Source organism: Artibeus jamaicensis, unplaced genomic scaffold (genome assembly GCF_021234435.1).
Source record: "Artibeus jamaicensis isolate MK-2021 breed Jamaican fruit bat unplaced genomic scaffold, CSHL_Jam_final contig_332, whole genome shotgun sequence".
Taxonomy (NCBI): Eukaryota; Metazoa; Chordata; class Mammalia; order Chiroptera; family Phyllostomidae; genus Artibeus; species Artibeus jamaicensis.
In genome coordinates this window covers 34,475,551-34,498,441 of record NW_026521788.1, presented here as the reverse complement: position 1 = coordinate 34,498,441, position 22,891 = coordinate 34,475,551, and the positions used below count along the sequence as shown (strand labels likewise).

The 22,891-nt window shown below is 34.9% G+C and overlaps 1 pseudogene; it reads right to left on the bottom strand.

The window, feature by feature from the left end:
• Nucleotides 1–1,692: 1,692 nt before the first annotated feature.
• On the bottom strand, nt 1,693–2,900 carry LOC119043934 (eukaryotic initiation factor 4A-I-like; annotated as a pseudogene).
• Nucleotides 2,901–22,891: the final 19,991 nt, after the last annotated feature.

Here is a 22,891-nt window from a genome sequence, read left to right as displayed (position 1 = left end):
TGAATGGAGCATTGGGACTATGGATTTGTTTGGTTGCTTCTAAGTTACTGAAAATGTGTAAAAACTTTTTTTTGAGCTCAAACTTTAAAGTATCACTTCAAATTCTAGGTGATGAACCAGAAAGAAGCTCTATTTCTGTTGGTCACAGGATTGACTTTTCTGAAACATCCATCCCAAAACTAAGCTTGTGGGTCACTGAATTATAATATAAATGAATTCACAACCTAAAAAGTCTTTCTTGTTAATTGAGAGCTTTGAATGTGAAGTAGGGGGATCTTGTAAACTGAGAAGTTGACATCCTGATTGATCATTAAAGATAAAGACTGATCTTCTAAATTTGCTAAGCCTTCAATGCCAAGAGAAATAGTCATCCCTTCACCATTTGAGACAAACCTAAATGGCATCTTCTGAAGTTGTCTTAAAGAAGACTCCTGATACTACCTCTGATACCTCTCCTAGAAGAAATGCACATAGATAATAGAAGGCTTAATCTCAAATAGGTACAAAAGGGCAAGTACAAAACATAACCATAAAATACACAAAATACATCTTCCACTCCCAATTTTTTTACAAAATTTTGCCAAAATATATTTATAGAAATCTAAGGAATGTATATGGAAAATGATTCTAAGGATGTTGAGTAAGGGTGGAATAAATGTAATTATCTTGAGCTGAATTTATTGATATGGGTACCCTAAATGGGGATTCCTAATTGATTAAATTAGTGCAATCATCTGGGACTGACTTGTGGACAAAAAACATCACATACTAAACCTGACAAGCCCAAGGGAGTGTAAGCACATTCCCATAATTAGGTTCTAGCATTTATACATAAAATTTCTTTTTCAACATTCCTTTCCACTAACCTTCTACAACTTCCCTTGTCCTCCCCTTGTTCCCTTTGTCACTTTCTACTCAATCAGAAATAACCAACTTATTAAGACAAGCTACTTATTTTAACTTCTGTTAAATACACACACATTTCTTTCTTTCCTTCCTTTAGCAATAACATTCCCTTTAAATTTCCAAAGAGAAATCCTAAAAAGAGTATTATTGATAATGCAAATTTATCTTATACTTTTTCAGCAATTACTAGGAGTTGGGCTATATACTCAAGGTTTGAGAAAAGCCCAAAGAACAAGTATAAGTTTTATTATGACTAATATTAGCAGACAGGTGAAGACAATCAAACTAATAAAATTCGACATCAAATTGTAGGTACACAGGCCTTGTGGATGTCTTGGGGTAGCTGTCTATCTCTGATGTCAGTGGCTTCCCATCTTCAAGATGTTTTTCTTGGATCTGTACTGTAGGTGGAGAAAAGTGTCAGAGATAATGGCAGCTGTCCCTATGTCCATTTGCAGTTGGGCACCTGATAAGCTCTCTTCCAACAAAGTTGAAGAAAGTTTTTAATTGATGTCTTTTCCAACGGACAAACTCTTCTGGTCATCAGTTGTGGTCTTTGAAGTCTTCATCTCTCAGGAGGGCACTTGTGAAATGAATGCCACTAATTTATTAATAGGCTGGTTAATTTTTTGTATGTGTGCCTCAAAAAGTGACATTTACTCAAAGTAAAAAAAGAAAAAAATTACACGATATCCATCTCCTGACTCCCTTCCCCTGCCCCTCTGGCTCTTCCTAGCCCCACAAGGACTGGACTCTGGCTGGGGTGAGGTGGCAGGCCAGTCCCTCTCAGAAGAGGTCAGCAACACTGAGGGGCACCTCCTTATTGAAAGTATTATAAAAGGTTTCGATGTCTCACAGAGTCCTCTTGCCTTCTTCTGTCACCATATTAATAGCCACACCTTTATGGCCAAAACATCCACTCCAACTGATTCTGTAGACATAGTTTTCCCTGTTGGTGGGAAGGTCATAGATGATGATTAAAGAAACCTGCTGTACATCAATGTCTCTGGCCAGTAGGTGAGTGGTAATCAATACTCTGCTAGAGCGAGAGTGTAACTCCTTCATGATTACATCTTATCCCTTTTGGCCCATATCTCCATGCATAGCAGAGAAGGAGAAATCTCGGGCATACATCTTCTCAGTGAGCCAATCAACCTTTCTTTGAGTGTTGATGATGACTGCCTGGGTGATGGTGAGGGCTTCGTGCAAGTCACACAGTGTATCCAGCGTCCACTCCTCTCATTCCACATTGATGTAGAATTGGTGAATACCCTCCAGAGTCAACTCTTCCTTCTTGATGAGAAGATCCCTCATGAACTTCTTGGTCACCTCAAGCACATCAGAAGGCATTGCAGCTGACAGTAAAACCACCTGGATGTTGCTATTGAGCTTTTGGAATCTATCATAGATCTGGTCCTTGAATTCATGACTTAACATTTCATCAGCTTCATCCAGTACAAACATCTTGATGTATTTGGGAGACAGGTGTCTTTGGTTAAGCGTATCAAACACACAGCTTGGAGTGCCCACAATGATATGAGGAGCTTCCATCTGCAGCTTCTGCACCTCAGCACACACATTGGTACTCCCAGTGCAGGCATGGCTGAGGCACCCATGTAATCTTCTAAAGCCATGGCTACCTTCTGTATCTGCAGTGCCAATTCTCTAGTGTGTGCCAGAACCAAGGCCTGGGTGGCCTTTAGGTCCAATTCAATCTGTTGCAGAATTGATATGGTGAAAGTGGCTGTTTTTCCTGATCCAGATTGGGTTTGAACAATTACATTATAACCCTTGATACAAGGAAGAATGTCTCTCTGCTGGATGGCAGAGGGCTTCTCGAAACCATATGCGTAGATGCCATGGAGGATGGACTCTGAGAGTTTCATGTCATCAAAGCTATCAACAATCTCATTCCAGTTACTCTTGATGACACCTTCAGGCTCCACTCCATAGGGGCCATTGTCTCTGGATCAGGAATCCTGACTTGCAGACATGATCCTTAGAAACTAGAATATGTTCTTGATGATGATAATGCAGAATATCTCCTTTTAGTAAGGTTGATCTATATGTTCTTTTATCTAGATACACAGGTTATCAGTGACTATTTAATAAGAAGAAAATCTATGTGTTTACCAAAACAAGTAGATTTCAGGTTGAGGAGGACCATACAGAGAGTTTTTGGCCAAGAAAGATTTAAAATATTCTGAAAATTTACCTAGTTAAGTTTTAATTGTACCATTTGTATGTTCTACCTTTATCATGGGGTGATAAGCATAAGAAAAATACTGTAGAATAAACCAAATATTACAAACGAATTACATTGTTTGCACAGTAAAATGAGTCCCTCGGTCCTTGTAAGTCAAAGAAAATTTCCCAATTGAGAATTAATTTTTCCTAATAAAAATTTATCTTCCAATAAAACTGTTGATCTCCTGCAATTTAATGCCTCAACCCAGTGAAAATAACATGAAAATTATAACTAACACACATTTGTATTCTTGAGATAGTGGCATTTGGATAAAATCCAATTGCCATGCCACAAATGGATCTAAAGGAAGTGGGAAATGTCTTTGGGACCTGTGGTTTCCAGGATTATGTTTGGATAGGTAGGGATTTGCTATACACTTTATGAGCTACAGTAGGAGAAAGTTTCCAGCAATATTGTTTACTTTATAAAATCATCTTTTTAGGAATCCAATGTGTTAACCTACGTACATGTTAAAATATAGGTAATTGAGTCACTATAGACAAGATTGGTTTCTGATTGGGACCATATCTGTCTGGGTCAAAAGTTCCCCTTTTTTATTGCCATATCCTCTTTTCTTCAGCTGCTGCTGTCCACTAGAACTGTAACAAGGTGTCTTTAATTGATTTAATAAGAAGCAAGAAACATTTTCAGGTCTAGCTAATTTGGCTGTTTAGTACTACCTTTCTAGATATAGCATTAGCTAACTGATTTTATTTTGATTTCATGGTGGCAGTTTTAGAATGTTCTGGAATTTTAATAATTGCCAATTGTTTAAATTTCTGTATGACATCTCATAATTCTGCAACTTATTTTCTATTCTTTATGCATTACCCTGAGAAAGTTAAGAAGCCTCACTGCTTCCACAATATTCTAGAGTTTTGAGCTACACTGAAGGCATAACTACTATTAATATGAATATTTGCTAGTTAGTACAATTAATTTAGCTTGCTGGGAAGATCTTGTTAAGGTAAATAGGAACCTTCGATTGTATTCACCATGGAAATTATCATATATCCAGCTTAATAACATCCTTATTCATCTTTCAAAGATACATCTATTAACCAAATTAAGTCAGTATAATAAAGAGTTTTCTGTAAACCATTTCTAAGAACAAGAAGTTTGGTCAGTAAGCAAAAAGTAATCATGGATGTCTTTATGCTGTAAAAGAAGGTAGCAAAATTGCTGGATTAAGACTGTTACATTTAGTTAAAGTAATATTAGGTGCAAAAAGCAAGAGCCAACTGATTGATAGAAGTATTGAATATTATGAGAAGTCAGTGGAAATTTAACAGAATGAGAAACATAAACAAAAGAGAGTTCATAATTATCTTTTCTGTTTATTTGCATAACATGTCTATGGCAAAGATGGATGTCATACAGGGAGGGAGCTCTTTAGCTATTTAGTCTAATTGTTGACTATAATTTCCTGTAGGTAAATGATGATCTCTATGTTTTTTAGTTAAAATTGCCAAAGTGTTTTATTTTTGTGTTTAAAAATTAGTTTATAATTAACGTGTCTCACAGTGGGAACTTAGTTAGTTCTTGAAAAATTTTATAGCTTGTTTTCCCCTCTGGGTTTTACTGAGTTGGATTAGGTCAATTTGACTTTAATAGGACATACAGAGGCTGGGCCATTAATGAAAAACTTGGAACCCAATTGTGACAATATCAAGTCAAACCCAGGTGTCCTCTAAGCTGCCTTCTTGTTTTTAGAAGAGAAAAAGATAGAATTCCTCTGATTCTTTATTCATCTATAGCCTGTCTTTAGATGAGAGATGGTCAAGGTATTTTACTTGAGGTAAGCAAAACTGAAGCTTATCTTTTAAGACATTATGTCCTTTTATAGCTAGTTGTTAAGTAGGTAAATTGTGTCCTTTTGGTCTCTAGTAATGCCCTAGAGCATAAAAGTAAATCATCCACGTATTGGGTTAGAGTGGAGTCTCTAGAAAATTTTACATTATTTGTATCAGCTTTTAATACCTAGTAGATAGGACTCTGTATATCCCTGGGGGATTACATCAAAAATAAATTGGCAATCTTCCCAGGTGAAGACAAATAGATATTGACCATCTTCTTCTGCTGGGATGCTGAAAAAGTCACTACATAAATTTACTGCTGAAAAATATTGGCAGTCTATAGGAATGGCTAATAAGGTATGTGCATATGGAACCAGAAGGTGTTTAGGAATAATTATCTTATTTATAGCTCTCAGAACCTGTAAAAAATCTTCATATTTTCCCATTTGATTTCTTTACTGGGAGGATAGGATAATTACAGGGGCTTGTACATGAAATTATGTCTTCTCTTTAAATGATTTTGTGTAATGATCTTAATTTCATGTAGTGCATCAGGTCTTAAAGGACATTACCAAAGTATTAGGCAGAAGTAAAGTATTATCAATAGTTATTTTAATGGAGATGACTGACTTGTTCTTGCCAATATCTGTCCTGGAAAGAGCCCAAAGTTGCACTGGAACATTCTGCAACAAACATTTATTCTCAAGGTTATTTTCTTATTGTGGAATTTTCTTTAAAATTATTATTTTTCCAACTGGTTCAATATATAATTCATTGAATACTAAATACATTTTATCCTTCCAGGAAAAGGATATGTGTGTATGTGTCATGGGTTTTAAGAAAATCTCTCCCTTCCTGGTGAATTGGGGGCAATTTGAGCATTAAAAACATATGGTGCTCTGTAACATTCCCTATTTGGAAGGAGATTTAAAAACAATCATTAGGTGATTAAATATCTCTACCATTTGCACAGAAGCTTTACTTGGAGGGAGAAGTCAATTTATTTGGGTTAGGTTAAGAACAGATAAAGTATCCCCAGTATCTACAAAGGCCTTAGTAATTTCCCCTTTTATGGTAGTTTTAATTTCTCTTAAACTATTAGGAGAAGAGAAAACACCCTCTCATAGTCCTTGGAGCAACCATATATTTGCTCCTGTTTCTTTTCTCTTTTTAAATTACATTTCGGTTTCTTATAATCCTTCTTAAGGTGAACAAGTTTCCCAGCAAAACTTGTTTAGTAATTCTGTTGCTTTGCTCCTAGAAACCAGCAGGTATATTAATTTGAATAGGTCAGAACAGCAAGGACCACATGTTCTAACAGTTAAATAAAAATTTTTGTGAACCCATCAAGGTCCCAGACAAAATTGGGGAAATCTTTAGGTAGATCCCTTAATTCTGTTCTTGTTCCAGGAGTATATTCTATATATAATCACCAGTTTCTCTCTTATTGAGACTGGCTTTCCCCTGAAGGGAGCTGCTAGAATTCTTATATTATCTTTGCCTGGATTTCTGTTCTTATTTCTTTCTTTGGTCAATAGAGAGTGGTAATGGAGGAGATACAGAGGAGATAGAAGGGGAAGAAAGAAATGAGAGTGAAGGGAAGCCCAGGCAAGGAAGCTTAGAGAGAAAAGGATAGAGTACAGGAGCTATGAAAGGGGAAGAAATGGGATGTTGGCATTTATTAGCTTCAGAAGCTTCCTTTAGTTCAGAGGCGGTCTGTAAAATTTCTTATTAACTATTTTTATACTAAAAAAAGAATATCTCTGTACTTCCTCAAGAAGTTTCAAATTTCTAATAAAGATAAGCTTCCCACTCATTAGGTTTAATTTTAGAGCTGTTTTTTTCTAATTTTGCATGCAAAAGTTAATTAGTTGTCAAAAGAGTTCCATTTTGGCCATCATGTGTTGATATCATTTCTAGTTACACCCTCACATTTCTGTAAGTACTTGCAAGTCTCCCCATTTAATGTGTATCTGCAGGAGTATTAGTGGAAACTGGGGCTGGAAGTTTTTGGCCTTGGAAATCATTAACATGATTTCCTAGGTTAATTTTAGTCTTCTTTGGATGTATAAAGAATCTGAACAAACTTCTGGGATATTGTGTGATGGGTTGATTCTAAGGGGCTGTCACCTATCAGGTTGCATGAAGCCCTCATACGTGTTTCAATTTCTCTCTCCACCTATCTAATACAGCCATGAAGACTTGTAAGTAGGTCTACATAACCAGCCTTTATGTGTATGTCTCTGGGTGAGTCAATTATTTAATTATAGTTGAGTTAGAATTTTCTGTGGGGCTTTTGTCATCATAGTGGACACCCTGACACCTCAACAACGAGTCTTAGTCACCTAAGAATACCTGACATCTAAGCTGGAGAGAGGAAGTGCCCCTTATCTTCAGAGAAGAACAAGTTCAGGCTCTCATGCATCCAGCAAAAGGCTTTGTTCAGACTCTCAGAAAGCAATTCCAATTGAAAGTCAAAGTTAAAAACCAGCAGCCCATTTTTCTTCTATCCTGCGGTCTCTCAACCCTTAACCTTTAGCTTCAATTTGAGGATTACAAAAAAAGGAAAAAAAAAACAGCTCAAATAAATTCAAGCCTTTTTTTAACCTTGAAACAGGAATGTCAGGAATTCTGAGAAAAACTCACCCAAGCTTACCTGATGCAAATCGAGAAGCTGGTAGGGCCCAGTGGGCCCCGGACAGTACCTAGCATGTGTCTGGGTCTGTAAGGTGGGCCTGGGTGGGCTTTTCTGGAATCCTTCCACTTTATGCCAAATAAATGTCACTGTAAGAAGTGTTTAAACCTGTATAAAATTTTTGTAAGTTTAATTTACTCAAACTGATGATAATTGCCAGGAAGCAAAATCTCAACAGATTGAAAAAATGATAATGGCAGTTTTGAGCTTTATTTTATACATTACAATCAAATCAGGAGGTATGAGGTTTTACATACAATTTATTAGTGATAGATTAGGGAGGTGGAAGAAAGCAAAGCAGAGAAATTTCTGGGATTAGATAAAAAGTAAAATGAATAGACACATATTTCTTTTTTATTTGTGGCTATAGGATAGCTAGATTTTAACAATGAACAAAATAACAGTAACAATGAAGGGTTTTGTAGTCTCTACTCTGGTGCAGTGAGGGGTCCAACAAAAAAAGAAAAAAGAAAATCACCCTGACATTCTAAGGGTATGTTATTGTAGATACAAAAAGACGATATACAAGCTCAGTTAAGGTAAAGATCGACCTTTGTCAGGGAAGATACCAGCCTAGGACAGGACTATCTGCCATTAGAAAGTTTTAGTTAGAAAGCTTTTATTTCAGACCATTCTATGTGGCAACTTTAGGTCTCTGAAGACCTTTGTAAGGTCTGCCATGCAGGCCTCTGCTGAGCGTGTCAGGTTTACTACATGGCCCCTTTTGTTGTCCACAGGCTCTAACAATGTGCTTGATTTGTTAACTGAAACATCGACGAACATTTTTGGGGGGTTTGTTGGGAGGTCAACAAAACAAGAATTTGGGGGATGCAGCTAAAGCAGTGCTAGAAGAGAATTTGTAGCTTGAAATGTAGACTATAGTAAGTGAAGGTGAGGTGCCAACATTTGCCTGATATTGTAGAGAAAATGTGTAAGGGCTATGTGAATTTGAAATGCTGGAGTGAATTTACTATGAAAGAGCAGCTTATCCAACCCATAACCATGTTTCGCAAGAGGGTGCAGAATCTTTCAGGCCTTCAAAGGTACATTGGTGAGGGAAACGCTGTCATTCTTGAAGTGGTTTATAGTGGCCATTCTTTTGACCAAGAATGATAATGAAAAATGCTACCATTGAACTGGGTTCTCTGAATTCAGTGAGGATCATGGTAACTCATAGAAGCAGAGCTAAATGGTTTTACTTAAGCATTAAAGACTCTATGTACAAATACATTAAACCAAACGTCAGAAAATGGTGAACATAGAGTAACTATATATATTTATATTTACATGAAATGTAAACAGACTAAAAGGCAATTAAAGGAGAATTTGTCAGTTTGAATAAAAAGGCAAGATCCTCCAGCTATATATTTTCAACAGAAGACAGTGTAATCACAAAGGCCAAAAAATTTTAATGTAAGTGATGGAAAAGTATAAACCAGAAAAAAGCATAAGCATAATAAAATTGGAATGGCTAGATAATATTAAAGAAAATAGACAATAAGAGCATAAGTACTTCCAACCTTAAAGGAGACATTACTTAATGATAAAAGAGTCAGGATCAAAATGCATCAAGCAAAACTAGCAAAACAGAAGAGAGAAATAGGCTAGCCTACAATTACTATTGGTGATATTAACTCATCTTAATAGCAGGACTGTGAACAATGTTGAACTAAATGATATTTATAAAACATTACAGAAAACAATTGTAGAATAGATATCTTTCAAGTACACATGGAGATTTCAAAAGGAAAGCCAAATAGTGGCAATTAAAGATTGAAAAGTTCTCAATAATTTTTACTTTAAAATCTTACAGTTTCTTATCTTATCATAAAAGAATTAAATTAAAAACAAATATCAGAAATCTAGGAAGCACCATATATTTTGTAATTAACCTTACTCTTAGAAATAATATGAGTTAAAAAAGAAATCACAAGAAAATTAAAAAAATATTTTGAACTAAAAATGAAAATACAACATAGCAAAATTTGAGAAATAAAGCTAAAGTAGTGCTAGAGGAGAATTTATAACTTCAAATGCTCATATTAGAAAATAAGAAAGGTTTGAAATCAGTTTTCCACTTAATCTAGAATAAAAGTTTCCACTTAAAAATCTAGAAAGAAGAAGCAAATTAGCCATAAAATATATAAATGAAGAAAATAATAAAGATGAGAACCAAATAATAAAATGGAAGATATGTAACAACAAACTAAGGAAGTTCAAGTTGGTCTTTGAAAAAATTAGTACAACTAATATAACCCAAGCAAGACTAATCAGAAGACACCCACACCACACACATAGACACACATGGGTGGGGGGGGTAAGGGAGAGAATTATTAATGTCAGAAATAAAAAAGAATGCATCATTACAAAGTCTACTGATTTTAAAAAGATAGTGAGAAAATAGTACAAATAATTGTATGTTAAGATATTGACAATTTGGATTAAATGGCCAGATTTTAAAACAAAAACAAAAATATAATACATGAGGTAAATTCAAATAAAGGGTTACAAGTTCAGTTCAGCACTTGTGCATTAAGTAATGCATATCCCATTGCAAAGATTTCTACTCTAGTGGATAACTGAAAGGACTCACAAATTCAGGTCATACAAAGGATATGGTACAGCAAGAAAAAGGGTGTTCAGGTAAGCATCAGGGCCCAAGAAGGTTCCAGGAAGAGGTCCCTAAGATCTTTGTTATTTGCACAAAGATGCACTTCACCTGTGGAGTAAACCACTACAATTTATGCAGTGAAACTTGGTTTTAGGAGAGTTTTCTAAATTTTCCAGCAGAGATTTTTAAATGAGGCTATCTAACTGATGCCAAGTATGCATTGTTAATAAACCAGTTCAAGGAGTTGCCAGGGGAATTTCAAATATTAAACGAAGCAAAAAATCATTACATATACCACTGTCTGCATCTTTGTCAAGAGTCAGTGGCAAATTTTCAGGTATTTTTTCATATAAGCATGCTATCCTAATCCAGTAAAATATCCCTATCCTTTACATTCTTATTAACATAATGACAGAATATAGCATATTGTCTTATCAATGGAGGCAGAAAAAGCATTTGAAGAGAAACTTTGATTAGGTATATATAAAGAATCTCTATAAACCAATAAGGCAAAAATGTAAAAAATTGGAGTAGGCTTGAACATAAACTTCCACCAGAGATTTATAAATAGCCAATAATCATATAAAGAAGTACTCAATATTATTAGCAATTAGAAAACTGCAAATTAAAACTACATTAAGATAATATTGTACTTCATACTCACAGTGGCTAAAATTTGGAAAGCTGAAAACCCCAATAATGAATAAAATGTAGAACAAGAACACTTATACATTGCTGGTAGGTCAATACATTGTTCAATCATTTTAGGGAACTGCTTGGCATCTACATCTAATTTATGACTGAAGAATTCTAGGGGTTCAGTCAAAAAAATTAAAATGTGTGTCCAGAAATAAATTTGCATAAAGGTGCTTAAAGCAGACTTATTTATAATGACCAAAATTGAGGGGTGGCGAATACAAATGTCCATTAACAGGAGAGTGCTTGAAGAATTTTTCCATACAGATTGATACAATAGAATATATCTCAGCACTATAAGAGATTGAACTATTGGAACATGCTATTGCATCCACAAATCTCTAAAACATTGTCAGAAGAAAGAAGCTGTATGCAAAGGGGTACATACTATACAATTCTGCTTACATTACGTTAAAAAGGGGGCAAACTTATGTACATGATGTAAATCAGAAAATTGGTTGTCTAGGGTTACATCCAGGGCCTTTCTGAAGTGATTGATTTTTCCTTATCTTGATTGTGCAGATAGTTTTATCATTTGTCAAAATTCATTAAATTACACACTTCAAATCTGTGTATTTCACTGTTGGAAGATTTTATCTCAATAAGAAAAATCAAACTTTTAAAAAGATCAATAAATTGCAATATGTTGAAAGAAAAACAACAGATACAAATATTATATACTATATTATCCTATTTACCTAAAGTTTGAACCAAGCAAAATTTATAGGCTTAGAAATCATAACAGTGATTGTCTCAGGGTTGGAGAAATACAGGAACATATTATGAGGAAAATTTCTGAGATGTTAGAAAAAATGTTCTATATTTTGATTGTGATAATGGTTATATGGGTACATACATCTGTCAGTACTCAAAGATCTATGGCTTTCACTTATATTAATTTAACCACAATTTTAAAAGGTCATTTTTAAAAAGCAAGTCTTAAAAATATTGTTCTATGTATTGCTGTTGAGGCCAAAGGGCAGCAAATTAAATTCAAATAGTGTACAAAGAATAAAGTAACAGAAAAAAACATAATTAAATGATGTAGAAAGCTATTGACAATAGATAAAATGAACAAAATCAATATGACAGATTTCTGCCAAAGTTGATGAAAAATGAGAGAAATCAAATTACCAGTATCAGGTATAAGTAGAAACATCAATGTAAATTCTTCAGACATTAATAATAATCATAATAGCATTATTTAAAAATATTTTAAATCTAAATATATAAACACATTACTGGGAAATATAATTTAGAAAAGGTGACACAAGAAGAAAAAGATACTTTAGTAATTTACATAAATATATAAAATTATAAAATAGAAACTTTAAAACATTTCTACAAAGAAATTTTTAGTTGTAGGTAGTTTTATTGGTGATTTTTTCAAAATGTAAAACTATAATATCTACCCTGGCTGGTGAGAGGGGAACGGAGGAAATGTGTTTCTTTTCTTCCTAAAGATAAATAATAAAATATTAAGACTATAATATCTAAATGTGCACAAATCTGCCACTTAATGAGAAGATAATCTACTTATCAACTTAGTCTGTGATATCTGAATGACCTTGGTATAAAAACATGAAATGGCTATTATAAATAATAAAAATAACAGACCAGTCTCTTTCATATAGAAATAACTACAATCCCCAAAATAAAAGCACATAATTATTTAGTCAAACATTCAAGCAATTACATGGAGTAAGGCAAACTCTGTTCAGTGTGGCCAGCTTTGCAATTTTCCAGGAATGTGAAGTTGGTTTAACATGTCAAAATCAATTAACACCTCTAAAGCAAGGAACATAAAGGGAAGAATAAACAAATGGGACCTCATCAAATTAAAAAGCTTCTGCATAGTTAAAAAAACAGCATTAAAATGAAAAGAGAACCAACTGTATGGAAAAACATTTTTGCCAATGATACCTCAGAAAAAGGTTTGATCTCCAAAATATATAAAGAACTCACATGACTCCACTCCAGGAAGACTAACAACCCAATTAAAAAATGGGCATAGGGCTGGAACAGACATTTCTCCAAGGAGGACATACAGAGGACCCAGAGACATATGAAAAGTTGCTCAGCATCACTAGCCATCTGAGAGATGCAAATTGAAACCACAATGAAATATCACTTCGCACCAGTTAGAATGACCATCATGAACAAATCAACAAACAAGTGTTGGAGAGGATGTGGAGAAAATGGAACCCCAAAGCACTGTTGGTTGGAATGCAGACTGGTGGAACAAGGTGTAGCCACTGTGCAGCCACTGTGGAAAACAGTACGGAATTTCCACAGAAAACTAAAAATGAAACTGCCTTTTGACCCAGCAATTCCACAGCTGGGATTATACCCTATGAGCCCTGAAACACCAATGCAAAAGAACCTATGCATCCCAATGTTCATAGCAGCACAATTCACAATAGCCAAGTGCTGGAAGCAACCTAAGTGCCCATCAGTAAATGAGTAGATAAAAAAACATGGTACATTTATACGATGGAATACTATGCAGCAGAGAGAAAGAAGGAGCTCCTACCCTTTGTGACAGCATGGCTGGAACTGGAGGGCATTATGCTAAGTGAAATAAGCTAGGCAGTAAGGGACAAATACCATATGATTTCACCTGTAACTGGGGCCTAATCAACAATAAAAAAGCAAGCAAAATATAACCAGAGACATTCAAATTAAGAACAATCTAACAATAGCCAGAGGGGAAGGGGAAGCAGACAGTGGGGAGAAGGGTTTTCAGGAACTACTATAAAGAACACATGGACAAAACCAGGGGTGGGTGGAAACAAGGGAGGGATGTGGGTTTGGCTTGGATGGGGGAGTGATGAGGGAAAAATGCAGACAACTGTAATTGAACAACAATAAAATAATTAAAATAAATCAATTAATATGTTTATAATATTAACTGACCTTATACAAATATGTAGGAAAAACATAGAAACAAATTTAAAATAGGCAAAAAAGCCCCATCAGGTACTTCACAAAGACAGTATCCAAGTGGCATACATGTATGAAAAGTAGCTCTACTTTTTCATTATCAGGAAAATGAAATTAAAATGAGAAGAAAGTTGCAGTATACCCACAATAGAATTACTAAAATTTCCAGATAGCCAATTGCAAAACTTTGTAAAAATATTAAGTGATGGCATTAGTATACATTGACATTGGGAAAGCAAATTGTACAGTTACTTTAGAAAATGATGTGACAGTAGCTACTAAAGCTAAATTCATTCCTAAGTATCTAACCAATGAATTCATATAAATATATGCAGTAAGGAATATGTACACAAGTGTTCATCACAGCACTGCTCACAACAGTCCCAAAATTTTCATCATTAATGGAAAGGAGAAAAAAATTGCAGTTTATTTATACAATGGAAAATTATTCCACAAGGAAAACAATTACTTCTATTTGAATAAATATGGATACATCTCATGAAATTATATTTAGGAAAAGAAGCCAGACATAGAAACATAATATATTATATGCTTCTATTTTACTTAATATGTAAGCAGATGAAATAAATCTATCATGACTGAAGATCAAAATAGTGGTTATCTTTGGGAACATTAGTAGCAAAGAAGGACAAGTCCCCGTGTATTTTAATCTGTGTTGTGCTTACATAGGTGCAAATATTTTGTTAAAATTCATCTAGCTATGCCCTGGCTGATGTAGCTCAGTGAATTGAGCACAGGCTTTGAACCAGGGGGTGGGTGCTTCAATTCCCAATTGGGCCACATGCCTGGGTTGTGGGTCAGGTCCCCAGTACTGGGCACATGAGAGGCAACCATGCATTAATGTTTCTCTCCCTTTCTTTCTAAAAAAGAAAAAAATCATCTACCTATATAATTATACTGTATGCCCTTATTAATATGCATGATATGTTTCAATAAAATGATTTTCCAGATAAAATTTAAAAAAGGTGACCATGAATTGTAGGTTCCCAGTCACACTTGGTATGTTCTAGCAAGAATATATTTTTTAGACCTCTGCTCCTTTGCTAGAGGAAGACTGTATTGAACTCTAGGACCCAATTGTTTGATTTTCAAGATAGCATAGATTTAGGATGCAGTCATTTCAGCATTCATGATCTTCCTTCTTTTTATACCCTTAGCAATGGTTGCTTTTCAATTTAAAATAAAAAGACGCAAAGCATCTTACTTGTTTCCTAGCCCATTAGGGAAGATAGATCTTTCCATTTAAGGAAACCAAATTTAATTTTCTTCTTCAAATTCTTTGTTTCTATTGGTTTGTTTTCAGAGTTTATTACAAAATGTTTTATGCCCAATTTTCAAAATAATACTTATTATTATTGCTTTTTCTTTAAAAAAAGCAGATACTGATAAAATACCATAAGGAGGGCCAACATGGTAAGACAGAACAGCAGAGAATCCCTAAGAAAGAGAAATTCCTTTTTGTGGATGTGTAGCATGGGCATGTCAGAAGGCAGTCCCAACTGGCAAGATAAGAAATCAGGCTTTAGGATGAATTAAATGGGGGTGTCAGAAATCTCAGAGTTGTTAAGTGCAGTAGGGTGGGGCAGGAGGGTGGGAAAAGCGATGAGGCAAGGAAGAAAGGTAGGCTGCGATCAATTTGAGGAGGTCGTAAATGTCGTGTTAAATTAGACTTTTTTTATTGTTGGGGTGGGAGAATACTAATAAAATACATTTGAGAGGCAGCTAGGCATGAAAAAAGAACCCCTGAGTTTTAAATGGTTCTCCATTAGTTCCGGTTAAAGCAACTCTGTATTTAAAATGCTTGTCTATCTCTGGAGAAAAGGTCAATCTAATGTTTTGAAAGTTTAAATCACAGTGACTAACCACATGACTGACAATCCACTTCTAAAAAAATTAGACATTAAAAAATTTGGAAGGACTACAAAGTAATATTTTAAAAGAGAATTTAGTAGTTTATATTTGTGATAAAATCCTTTCCTGACACAAGATTTTTAGTAGAATGTTTTTCACCCAATTTATTTGTATAAGGATATTTTTATAGAATAATATTTATATTTATAATCTGAGTTTGTTCTATGGGCTTGGCTTATTATTATAGGACCAATGGAAACCAATTATTTAAGAGGAGTTTCCAAAAATGTTTAAAGTAAATTCACTCTCTCCTTTTGTTTTAATACTTCTTTTTCCTACAGTTTATAGCTGTGTTCAATAGAGAAGGAGTTGGCCAACATTATTGTTCTTTCGTTTTCAGTAACCATTTGTAAGTACAGATACGATTGTTGATGGAAATATAATAAAGAGTAAGTCATGATTCCTGATCTGTCCTTGGTCCGTTATTAAAATCTGTTTTTATTTTTTCTGCTAATAATTTCTTGTTCCAATGTCTTCCTGACTTGTATTTTGGCCTTCTTATTCTAGTAAACCATCTACTCTAAATAAGCATAACTTTCCAGCTGCCTTACTTTTTCCAGGCAATTGAAGAAAATTAGTTGGAGCCATTCTATTTATGATCATTGTTCTTTATTCAATCCCCTTTCCCATTTCAAGTCCATATCCCTCAAAACTCTGATTCTTCTACTTTCTCCTTAGTTCTCAAAAGAGGATTGGCCATAAGATTGGACCTTCCTCAATTGACCTATAAAACCAACCTCTATCTGCACCAATCCTCAGTCCTCTCTCTCTCTTCCCCCTCTATTAAGGAGATATACACCCTTTTATTTATGGCTAGTCCATTGAGCAACTTCATTCCAAGTTCTTGCTCTCTTTCTTCAAGAAACTTACACCTGTATTACCCCCTTTCTTTTATGTCAACTCTGTCCCATTATAACAATTATAAAATAAAACCAAACCAAATCAAACACATCTAGGCTCTACTCCCTGCTTTAGCTATGCTTGATTTTTCCCATTTTTATAAATAGAAATAGTGTATAAGTTGTACAGCATGATGTTTTGGGGCTTCTTTTAATGTTATTCAGCTTTATTGAGGTATAATTGACAAGTTATATAATGATGTTTTGATATATATATATATAAAATGAAATGATAATTATAGTTAAGATATATGATTAATTGACATATCTATCTCCTCACATGAAGTTACTTTTTAAAAAAATTTTAGTGTGTCCTGGTATCTTCTTTCTTAGAAAATATCCAGTGTTATGATAAAGAATTATTAATTGTAGCCACATAATGTACATTAGATCTTCAGAACTTTTTGCCCTATATAACTGCAACTTTATACTCTTTGACCAACATTCCCTTATTTCCCCTGCCTCTCCACCCCTGGTAATCACTGTTCTACTCTCTGCTTCTATGAATTTGACTTTTTTAGATTCCACATATGAGTGAGATTATGTAGTGTTTTTTTCTGTGTCTGGCTTATTTCACTTAGCATAATGTCCTCCAGGTTCATCCGTGTCAACACAAATGACAGCATCCCCTTGGATCTCCTTTATTTAAGACTATATATATACATATACATGTATATGTATACATATATAACTACATATTGAAGAGACAAATGGTCTATATATCGAACAGACAAGTGTACATATGATACATAATATACAATAAGCACTTGCTGTATACATTATATATTGCATATTATAATAATACATATTTCATAACCATTTGTCTATTCATCAGTGGGTGGACACCTAGGATATATCATGACCATTATGGATAATGCTGAAGTTAACATGGAAGAATAAGTACCCAGAAGTGGAATTGCTAGATCATATGATAGTTTTATTTTTATTTTTTTTCAGGAACCATACATATTTTTTCATAATGGCTATACCAATTTACTTTGTTACAAATAATGTATAAGGTTCCCTTTTCTCAACATTCTCCTCAATATTTACTGTTCATCTTTTTGATAATAACCATTTTAACAAGTGTGAGGTAGTATCTCACTGTTTTTTTTTTTCACTGTAGTTTTGATTTATGTTTCCCTGATGATTAGTGATGTCGGACATCATTTCATATGCCTGTTGACCATTTATATGTCCTTTTTGGAAAAAAATCTACTTAGTTTATGTGTACATTTTAATAAGCATCTTTTTTATTGAGTTGTAAAAATTCCTTATATATATTTTGGATATTAACTAATCAGATATATGGCTTGCACATCTTTTTTCCTACTCCATAGGTTACTTTTTCATTTTGTTAATAGTTTTCTTTGCTGCACGTGTTTAGTTTGATGTAGTATGACATTTATTTTTGTTTTAATTTCTTATGCCTGTTGTGTCATATACAATACAAAAATTTGTTGCCAATACCAATACCAAAGAGATTTTCTCTTACATTTTATTCTAGAAGTTTTATGGTTTCAGGTCTTACATTTAAGTCTTTAATCAATTTTAAGTGTTAGTTTTTTTTTCATGGTATAAGAAAAGGGTCAAATTTTATTATTTTGTATGTAGATATTTAATTTTTCCAACATCGTTTATTTAAAAAAAACTGTCCATTTTATTTAAAAAATGTTCATTCTGCAATCCTAAAGTCATTTATTGTTGAAAATTAGTTGACCATGTGTGCGTGGTTTATTTTGGGGATCTTTCTTCTATTCCACTGGTCAGAATGTCTGTTTTTCTGCCAGTGGCATGCTGATTTGATTGCTGCTTGCTGTTTTGTAATATCATTTGAAATCAGAAAGTTTGTTTCCTCCAACTTTGTTTTTCTTCTTCAAGATTGCTTCAGTTATTCTGGGGTGTTTTAAAGGTTCCACATGAATTTTAGGATCTTCTATTTCTGTAAAAAGTGCTGTGGAATTTTAATAAGAATCACATTGACTCTATACATTGCATTGGGTAGTATGAGCATTTTAGCATATTAATTATTTCAATTCATTAACATGAGATATTGTTCCATTTATTTGTACCCTCTGAAGTTTCTTTCATCAATGTCTTACAGTGTACAGATCTTTTATCTCCTTGGTTAAATTTAGTCCTAAATATTTTATTCTATTTGATGCTATTGTAAATGGGATTCTTTTCTTCATTTCCTTTCAATGAAGTTCCAGGACACAAAATTCACATACAACAATCAGTAGTGTTTCTTTATATCAACAACAATCTATCTGAAAAGGATATTGTCCTTTTATTCATTCTCAGACTTCTTGAAAGAGAGAGGCATATATTTTCTCAATTTATTCTGTACTTACACTTATTTTTTGGAGGGCAGTCTCCTTTTAGCACAGGTTTCCCCCACTAGATGAGTGTTTACAAACCCATCTGTATTAGCTGGTGTTGTGAGAGGCTGCATTCTGCTTCAGTGAAATTATTTTGAAGACTCTTTCAATATGTTTGCCCATTTCATGATGGGTGATGTATGAGCACTCCTGCCCACACTTCATGGACTTTTTAGCAGTTTTTGACAAAAAACAGCATGACCCCTGTGCACTACCCTCCCTATTCTGCTAATCTCTCCCTGAGTGACTTTTTTGGTTTGCTTCCCTGCATAAAAGAAGTCCTCAAAGGGAAACATTTTGCTGATGTGGAAGAGGTGAAATGAAAATCAGCAGAACCACTAAACGGCATCAAAATCGACAAGTTCATAAACTATTTTAAGCAGTGGACAAAACATCTCAGTGGGTGTATTGCATCAAATGGAGAGGACCTTGGCCCTGACTTGTGTAACTCAGTGGATTGAGCGCAGCCTGTGAACCAAGTGGTTGCCAGTTCAATTCCCAGTCAGGGCACATGCCTGGGTTGTGGGCCAAATCCCCAGTGGGGGCCACGTGAGAGGCAACCACACATTGATGTTTCTCTCCCTCTCTTTCTCCCTCCCTTTCTTCTCTCTAAAAATAAATAAATAAAATATTTTTAAAAAATGGAAAGGACTTTGAAGGTGACTGAATTTTTAAAAATGCAAGAATAAATACACAATATTTTATAAATAAATTCCAAATTTTGGGGCCCTTTTCATATTTGTAGCAAAAAGAACTAGAATCACACCTAAAGCTTTATAACCTTCCCACATGTCCTACTTCTGTGTTTCACTTCATAGTAACATGTCTCAAAAGCTATTAATCCTGATAATTATATAGAAATAATAAAATTAGCTAAAATTAATTGAATGTCTATTATATACAAGGTATTTTGTTAGGGAGCTCACCTATATTACTTCATTTAATATTCACAGAACATCAATGAAGTAGAACATCAGTTAACATCTATACTATTAATAGCTGAGAAAATTTAGGCTTAGCAAGGCTAAATAATATGCCCAAGGTTCCAAAGTTAATAAATGAGCGATAGAGCCATGATTTGCAATCAGGTACAATGATTTCACAGTTCACAACTCTCAACTTTAGTCTATGTTACCTAAAAAAACCTGTTTATTCAAAGTGACACTTCCTCCCCTCTTCTTATCGCTTCCTTTCAGTCCTTTCTGGCTCATGCTCATACAGCTCCACTAAATCTGTTGTCTGCATGTGACCTATGAATCCCATGTTACCAAATGTAAGGTCTTCCTCCTCAAATTCTGGAACTTCTCAGGAATTCAAAATATAGAGTGTTCTTTTGTAATCATTATTTTTGCTCAGCTCTGTGATCAGCATACTACTTTGTTGTTTTTCTGTCTCCTTTCTTCACATTATTTCTTCTTTACCCAAATCCTAGATGTTGGAGTGTCCCAGGGTGATGCAGATCCTGGCTGGCAGGATTCGGGTATGTTGTGGCTGCTATGAACAAATACACATGGACAACAGAAGTCCTGTGGAGAAAAAGGGGGGCATGGCCACTCTCTAAGAGAGAGAGAGAGAGAGCCCTAGCCCTGGACTGGACAGGTTTTTACTGCTTCTCTGGGTATATTACATTGAGGATGGTCCTCATTTACTATGCACAGGTTTGTTGTAGATGATTACCTTTTACAGATTGCAAAGGAAAGAATGCTGCTAATTACTTCAAAGAGAAGAATGTTACAGATCAGGGGAGAAAGTGATTGAACTGGTTACACTCCATACTGGGGAGGTTTAGCACCATGCTGGGGAGGTTTAGCACAGACTTTAGGAAGTTACAGTAAGCACTTTCTGCCTCAATTCAGGGTGAGAGAGTTTTAGCAAAAGCAAGTCTCATAATGGCCTAGGTACAATGCAGGCCTGATTTCCCATGGGAGAACCTATCTGTGGGTGTGGCTCCTGTGTGCCAGAACCTCGCTTTCCACTGGCTTTTCTGAATGGGAGCTGGGCTACATTCCTATGCTGCATGAAACAGCGCCCTACACCAGGGAATGTTTTTTTTCTTTAATTGATATATCTCTTTTAGTTATTTTATTTATTCACACAACTTATATAACAGCTATATTCTGATAAATTCTAGAGCTTTACTTTTAGCTTTTATTTCATCTAGATTTTTTTGTGTCCAGATGTGTATATACAAGTACCTACCTAAATTTTTTCTTTCTATTGAAAATTTAATAATAACTTAAACTCAACCTGACTTAGTGAAACTTTTGAATCCTCCCTTCTTCTCCAAATATGCTTAGCCTATATACTTTTCCACCTCAATTATTGGCAACTACTTCCTTCACGGTGCTCAGGCCAAAACCTAGAAATCTTCGTTGACTACTATCTTCCATTTATAATAATATTCAAGTATCAGTAAATATTACTTCTTTTACATTCAGAGTTTATTGAGCATCTGATAACATATACCACATTCTCTGCTGTTGTATTGACCCAAATCAACAAAGTCTATAGGCTGAATTTCTGCAGTAATGTTCAAATTGTGTTTGTGCATCTAAAACCTTATCACCACCACTGAAATTGTGACAGGAAAATGAAGGTTGGGTTGTCTGTAACAACGAAAGCCAAACACATGAGACAGGTTCTGGTGCAAAAGAAAAGAGGTTTATTTAGGTGCCATGACTTGGAAGAAGGTAGACTCTCATCTCAAAGGCCATCCTCCCTTCTTGCTAAAGCCCATGGTTCTTATAGGGATAGGAAGGAGAGGGTTTTTATTTCCTATCCAATTATCTTGCTAGCTTTTGGTATGCTGGGGCCCTGTACAATCATCTCTCTTGCTTTTGGTTCTGTGGGGCCCTACTGATTTATCTTTCTAGCTTTTGGTGCTCTCAGAGTAAAAATCTCCTCTTGTGCCATCTTGGCCAATGGGGAAGACTCCCTAGAGCTCCCTGACTGTCTAAGATTTCAGGGTCAGTGGGGAGGTCCTGTCTTACCTCCTTCTCCCACAGGACCCCCTGTGAAGAATACTGAAGATGCTGAAGCCCTCATCCCATCTCCCAAAGTGGGACATGGCACCCACACTTTCAGGATTGCCACCCTTTGGAGCACCCCATTTATTCCTGTTGCCCCTGTGTCCTCTGCACAGCCCCAGTACAGCCCACCCCTTCTAAGTGTCCAGCTCAACATTTCCATGCTCCAACTGACTGCCTATGGAGACAAAATGATCTATTTTAAACACAGCAGCTGCAATGTAAAATTCAAGCCAAATAATCTCATCACCCCACTCAAACTCTCCGATTATTTCCTTGTCTTGAACAAGACATTATTTCCTATACGTGAACAAGTCCTACAATAACTCTACATAATTTATAATCCTTATACTCCTTTGAACTTATCTTCTTTTTTTCTCCCTCCAGCCATATGAATATACCTTCCTGCCGTGTCTTGATTATGTCAAGCATGCTCATGACTCAGCTTTGGCTTTGCACTTGCTATTTCCTCTTCCTGGAACTCTTATCCTCTGACATCTAAATGGTTAGATGTGTCACTTCCTTCTAGTGTTTGCTCAGATTGTATCTTCTCAAAGAAGCTTACCTTGACCATTTTAATTAAAAGTAAACTTTGCATCCCACCCACATTTTTCAAATCTTCCTATACAGCCCCACTTTCCATAACACTTTTCAACTCCTAACATATCAAATGATTTATTATTTTCATTGTTTATTCTTTAACTTGCTCTCTAGGAAAGTAAGATTCAAAATTTTTGTGTGTCTTGTTCACTAATGTG